The sequence below is a fragment of the Adiantum capillus-veneris genome, chromosome 28 (genome assembly GCF_014529385.1).
Source record: "Adiantum capillus-veneris isolate H3 chromosome 28, ASM1452938v2, whole genome shotgun sequence".
Classification (NCBI taxonomy): domain Eukaryota; kingdom Viridiplantae; phylum Streptophyta; class Polypodiopsida; order Polypodiales; family Pteridaceae; genus Adiantum; species Adiantum capillus-veneris.
The window spans coordinates 73,124,896-73,132,076 of NC_140958.1; the positions used below are offsets into that span (position 1 = coordinate 73,124,896).

The following is a 7,181-nucleotide window of genomic DNA, read 5'->3' on the forward strand; positions in this document are numbered from 1 at the left end:
TATCTCCCCATCAAACAATTTTTTGAGTTTTTTTGCCAGATTAATGAGGCTTCATTATATGAAGCCATAAAAGAAGCCTAAAAATTCCATTAATAGTTTGAACTTGTTTTTGTTTATTCTGAACAGATACAGTTTATGTTTATTTGAAATCCAATCTCTTAGCAAACCAAGTGGTATCCAGCCAGTTCCGAATGTCAAAACCGAAAAAGGACTAGATGTTTATACGGGTTTAAAAAAAAAAAAAACAAAAACTACACCTATCCATGTGAATGCAAATAATGTATTGCATTATCTCATCCAAACAACCAAGTAATGAACAAGTACAACATCGGTATGCAACTGAGGCAAACTCCCCTACAAACCATAGCAAAAACATCCAACATCTGTGCGCAGTAGGTCAAAAACCTCTTTATATTCACGTAGCCAACCCAAATGGTGGACCTTACTAGGCTTTATGTGACAGCGATCATTATACCATGCTTAAGCGACAGTACCAAGTCAATCCCAAAGCTTTTAAAAAAACAAGAAACTACACCCGCCCATATGAATGCAAATGATGTATTGCATTACCTCATCCAAACAACCAAGTAATGAACAAGTACAGCATCAATATGCAACCGGGACAAACTCCCCTACAAACCCTAGCAAAAACATCCAACATCAGTGCAGTAGGTCAAAAACCCCTTATATTCACTTAGCCAACCCAAACGGTGGGTCTTACCAGGCTTTATGTGACAGTGATCAATATACCATGCTTAAGCGACCATACCAAGTCAATCCCAAAGTTTTTTGATGAACAATAAGCACCATCAGTTTGTCAGGTCATTATCGACAGAGTATTGCCTTGCCAAGCCAAGCGGCAGCAACCCCAATTTTTTCCAAAAAACTAGTGAGCAGTTAACGTAGAGCTACCAAGAATCAGAGTTTACTGAGTTTAAGCAGCAACAACTAATATGCCATACCCCAAATTCTAAAGATCACCTATAATCAAAACCACATAATTGTTATTATGCAATGCTTACTGAAAACCGAAACCCAGTAGTGGGGTCAAAGCTTTGCCAACAAAAACCATCAACCAGATGCCATGTACTTAATGACATTCCATCTTTAAACAAGTTTTGTTACGCTGAGTCAAAACCACATAATGTGCCATACCATCAAACCGATAGAGCAACATCATAACAATTATACTGCCTTAAAAAACTAGGTTTGCAGCGAAACTCATGATAACAAGCAAAGTAGCCAACGTTGCTGTGTTGTTTGTGTTGCAAGCTCCATATTTTTGTGCAGTAGAGAGTAGATACACAGTCCTTTATAATTTACGTAAGCAAAAACTCATACAAAGCTAAGTAAGGGGCATAGTTGCGCCCTCACCTCTTAAATAGAAGAGGAGGAAGGCCGCCATCACTGTGTAGCGTGTAGAGAGTAATGAGTGGAGCGATCCCCTCCTGGGGATCCGAGACTGCGAGGCCGCCTGTGATGCGGTATGCCAAGGCGAAAAGCCACCATAGCGCCTTCACGGCCAGGTTTACAAAAAGGCAGTACACCACTTTTTTGGGTTTTTAGTATCACTTACAATTTATAAGGGCCATATTCCATGGTGGATACCCTATATAGTGAAACTAGGAAGCGTGTTTCGTAAAATCCAGGATGTCAATTATGCTAGAGAATCTTATAGGCAAGTAATAATGTGTGTGTGCGTGCGTGTGTGAATTGATTTACAACACTAAATATGTTCATTTCTTCTTCTTCTAATACTTCCCCTCTTCTCTTTTACCTTCTCCCGATAGCTAGTCAGACGACACCACGCTCACAATTCCATCACATGCAGAGGCAAAGAGAATATTCTCATGAGAAGACAATTGAGTATAATTTCCACTTTCCATTTGCAACTAAGCTGTTGATAGCCTTACGCTACATCATTGACATTCACAAAAGCATTACATCCCCAACTTGCTTAAGATGAATAATATTTGTCCATCACATACTTGTGTATCAGTACCATGCCAAGAAATAGAATGTATGGGGCACTCCATAGTCGATTGTTGACCATAGTTTCCAGGTATGGTATGTCATGAGAAACAATAAAAAAAGTCATGATACCAAAGGAGAATTAAACGACCAAAATACTATAGTATGTCAAAGAACAACAAAAAACAAAAGGTGGTGAATGTGAAAACACACAACTTGTGGCATAGGCCTTCAACACATTTGCCTAATACAAGAAGGGAGTGATTGAGGGAGTCTTAGTAGGCTAGCTTAGAACTAGGAAAGAGGGAGAGAGGCTTGGGAGAGAGGTTGATTAAGATCCTGAGAATGCAATGGATGGCTTGAAGTGCTCGAAGGAGATGAGGCATATATATATATATATATATATATATATATATATATATATATATATATATATATATATATATAGAGAGAGAGAGAGAGAGAGAGAGAGAGAGAGAGAGAGAGAGAGAGAGAAAAGAGAGAGAGAGAGAGAGAGAGAGAGAGAGAGAGAGAGAGAGAGGTGTGTGACCTTAAAAAAGCCTCGACATCCTTATACCTTCCAAACAAGCTCTAGGACAATAATGTTTCAAATTTGTGTAAAATGATCAAAAGCCACCCAACAGTAAAGCCTCTTTTTGATAGATATGGTTACATGCCTCACATAGTGGTACATGCATAACGGTTCAAAAATCTTTGTATGTGAAAAATACAACTGGTTCCACCTACTAACCCAAGTCTTTTGTGTAGCTTACTACATTTCTTTGCCCTATGTTGCTATAAGAGAATATACTTCATACTTCTTATTCTTGGTTGTGACATGCAACATATGATGATAATGATCACTCTCTCCTCTCTCTAGTGCATTATCCTTGCCCTCTTATGTCTTAAACCTTTTGGCTATGGTTCCTCAATCCAAGCCTGGTAAAAAACCATGGAGTTCAACTACAATCCAATGAATTGAATATGAGGACAATCTTGAGAAGGTTGGCGAGGGTTTCCATATGTGTAGCACCATACTTGTGTCTTGGACTCTCGCTTTTTGAACTAACTTGTAAATGCTCTCAAATATGGTATTTACACCTTACTCTACTACTTTAGACCTTAATAACTCACCCTTGACATCTCATGTGAAAGTAAGCTGCCTAATTTTGCCACTTCGATATCATCTATGATAAGGCAAAAACCAACCAGTGGTCATGTATTGGTGACATGCTTGGTTTATTGATTAAAAAAGAAAGGTGAAAAATCATTACCCCCAAGAGCTCAATAATCAATCAACAGCATGAAAGCTCTAAAAGGTACTCCAACCAAACAACACGGTATAATTCTGAGAGCTTGCTTTATGCATTTTGACAAACCAACTCTTTCTCATGTTGCACAACTACTTCAAGGCTTAACCTTGCATCCAAGAATATAACATCGTCCTCCTTTTTGTTGATTGCTAAAGAATCTATCTGTGACAATAACAAAGATGAAGGCATGAAGTGGGTCCCTTATTGGAACCTCTCCTTAAGTCATTAAGCAAAGAGAAAAGTCGATGCGATGGAACATGTGATTTGTGGTTGCCTTTGAGCTATTGATTATCATACAACACTTTAGAATCCTTGGAATTGACTTCAAACTATCACTCATGAAGCTTGTTTCTTCTCGATTTGCTTCATTTTCAGCATCCTTTGAAAATCAATTGTCCTTAAAAGGTGCCTCTATGATGGCTTCAAGGCAGAATAAGTGAGGACCACCGTTTTCCCCCGTAGGATGTAATCAATCAAAGTATCCCGAAGAGTCTCAAGCCATGACAATCGGTCAAAATCTGTCAATGGAATCTCTTGCTTTATCTTCCCTGCAGCATAAAAAAAATAAATCTCTCTCTCTCTCTCTCTCTCTCTCTCTCTCTCTCTCTCTCTCTCTCTATCATAGAACCATCTTTGAGATTCCACTACGACAAGAGTGGACTAGGAATAGGTAGATAGAGAGGTACTTTGCATACCCTGCTACTATGCTACAACTTATACCCCCACTTTGGTAATGGATGGAGATAGCTAGTATTTTGTGTAACATGGTTGTCCTCCCATGCACATATAGTTTCACATCCAGTAGAGTTAGAGCTCTCTCTCTCTCTCTCTCTCTCTCTCTCTCTCTCTCTCTCTCTCTCTCTCTCTCTCTCTCTCTCTCTCTCTCTCTCTCTCTCTCTCTCTCTCTCCCTCCCCATATCTCTCATACACATGTATACGCACCACCATGCTAGTTTAATTTCTCTTGTAGCATGTCTAATTTAGCAATTTGTCTTTTTCTTGGATATCCAAAGGACACACCCATGTACAATGTTTCATCTCATAGGCCTACTTCAGCCCCTAGAAGACATTAATAAAGCTCTCTCTCTCTCTCTCTCTCTCTCTCTCTCTCTCTCTCTCTCTCTCTCTCTCTCTCTCTCTCTCTCTCTCTCTCTCTCTCTCTCTCTCTCTCTCTCTCTCTGCTAGATAATTCTACATAGTCATAAAGTAACGGTAAGGCTTTGGCCCCTCAACCTATGGGTTGTGGGTTCAAATCCCCCATTGGGTCACACTCTAGAGAGATGCCTTGTGCTCACCTGGTGTTCACGTTGCTAGGGCTCTTGCCCTTAGACACTCCAGTGCATCCTCCCCTTGGGGTGGGTCACTTGAGGAGGAAGTTCCTAGTTGGTTGCTATGAGTTCTCTCCGTAATTCCCAACACGTGGTGCATCAATTGCCCGACCATGTAACATGGCCAATAGTTGGAAGGGATAAGCACCTCCCCTTGTGGGCCCTCATGTGTGTCGAAAAAAAAATTATATTAGTTAAAGTTAAAAACCAGTCAGTCTTGTTAACATTTTGGAAGAGAATTAGATGCATGATCACATAAATCAAATAAGTTTTTACCAGGGTGTAAGCATTCATCCATAAGCAACAATAAATTTCTACAATGCTATCGCAAATATGCGGTTGGAGTGTTAATTGTATCGTTAGACACAAAGAACCTATTCAAGCAAAATTGATACTTAAGACTTGCAAAACAAAAGAGACAATTGATGACCAACCTTTATTCTCTTCAGAACGAAAATCATCACCATCAAGGAAAGAATAGCCAATTGATTCTGCTAGCAACTTTCCAATGGTCCCAAGACATATGTTAATCACATTAACTATCGGTATTCATAAGCTTTGTGTGCGCGCACACACGCGTGCACACACACACACACACACACACACACACACACACACACACACACACACACACACACACACACACACACACACACACACACATAAGTACTTATTTCTTTGTCTATTACCTAACAACTATGTTCTATCTTTTAAATCACACCCTAGGTTTTACTCACATATTACCTTGCTTTATATAAAAAAACACCCCCATCTTGCTTTCATTTCATCTATAGACATCCACCCATGGTATAACTAAGGTTGATAACACCTGAACAGCTATCATTATAAAAATGGTGCCTATTTTTTAGGGTTCCCTTGGATAAAACCCACAGTGGGACGGTACCCCTAAGGAGAAATACTATTAAAACCTAAAATGTGGGCATTAAAAAAGGTAGCATTTAACCAGCCTCATGCTCTGTATCTGTACCACACTCATTCTCTCTTCCTTTCCATGTTAATGGCGCGTAGGTAACTCTGTTTTCCATAACCGAGCCCCATCAGAGGCGGCTACTTTTTTTTCCCTAGTAAAAATGGCACCTTGCCTACTCAAAGCTTGGAATGATGGAGTATACTGCTCGCTACATGCCATGATTACTTGTGATCAACCTTCTTCTATTCAAAGAGGTGAGGGTGCATTCCGCCTCTCACATAGCCTTGTGTGTGTTTGATTTGTGTAAATTGAAAGAGAGGATTGTGTGTATCATTTTCTGATGTGGTGATATGGAGCTTACAACGCAGCCCACACAGGTCGGTAATTGATTATCGCTCTTGATAATATGGTTATCTCTCTTTTGAAGGAGTGGGTCTAAGGTGATGTAAGCACCTCTGCTTGTATACAATTATGTAACATTTTGGCTTGGCTTGGTAAGGCCCACTGTGTGGGTGGCTAATTTCGATAGAAAATGACATTAAAAGGTTGTCTGTTAACACTTGGTATGGTTGATTATGGCTAATTTAACAAACATATAGGTTGATTCCTGGCTGTTAAAGGCGCTGATATGATGAAGCAATTTGGTAAAGTTGTTCTGACAATTTGGTAGGGTTCATTACTTAGGCCTGAAATAATTTGCCTATACTTTAGTAAGGTACTCTTCACATGGTTTAAACTCTGACAGTATTGTACATTGCCTCGATACCGAGTATTTTGATAACTGTGGCCCGTTTTCGACATGAAGAGGTGATACTGAGCTGGTGTTTTTTGAAAGAGATTGACTCCTTGTTCAAAAGGTTGATACAATACACTTGATGAAAGGATTGGTAGGATTTTCTGACATATTGAACTTGAGAAAAATGATTCAAGTTAGTCCAAGGGGACTTATATTTTTGAGGTAGATAAACATGGCTAAGTTGGCTAACTTTTTTACCGACTAGAAGTTTGGGTTGATAAGAGACATTAAAAGATCCTTTTTACTTCATAGCTTCATAATTATGTCAGTGCCTGACAAATGTGGCAAAATCTGTTATTAAAATGAATTGCTTAGTTAAAAAAAGGTTAACCGCATGGTAATAGATTTTGTTTAAAGAAATAGGAACCAAACTTATAAAAACTTTCTTACAAACTAATCTGAACAACCAGAAAAACTCTGGACATTGGTTTTAAGTTGAAAGTTGTAAGTTGGACATGGATAACAACTGATATAGTCCATTGACACCTGTTAAACACATCCAACGCTAACATATGTGTTGTCTTGTTTGGATGGTTGTAGGTGAGGACTCTATCCTTTCTTGGAATTTTTTTGGCTTAAAGAAAATGTATGTCCATGATTACACTTGCTCCTATTGCTTGGGAAGTACTTTTGTTATCAGTTTATACTGGAATGAGGCTTCATTCTTATAAGCTTTGTACAAAGATAATCTAAGACTAAGTTGTTTTTGTACTTATCATTGCCTTTTCTCTAAAGCCAGCTACCACAAATATAATATCTAACTTTACCAAATGATTTTCTCATATTAAACTGATCATTTAATGTGGGAGAATAAACGGGAACAAGAGTTAGAATAGACACAT

The 7,181-nt window shown here is 38.8% G+C and overlaps 1 pseudogene; it reads right to left on the reverse strand.

The window, feature by feature from the left end:
- Nucleotides 1-3,332: 3,332 nt before the first annotated feature.
- Nucleotides 3,333-5,658, reverse strand: LOC147420683 (gluconokinase-like; annotated as a pseudogene).
- Nucleotides 5,659-7,181: the final 1,523 nt, after the last annotated feature.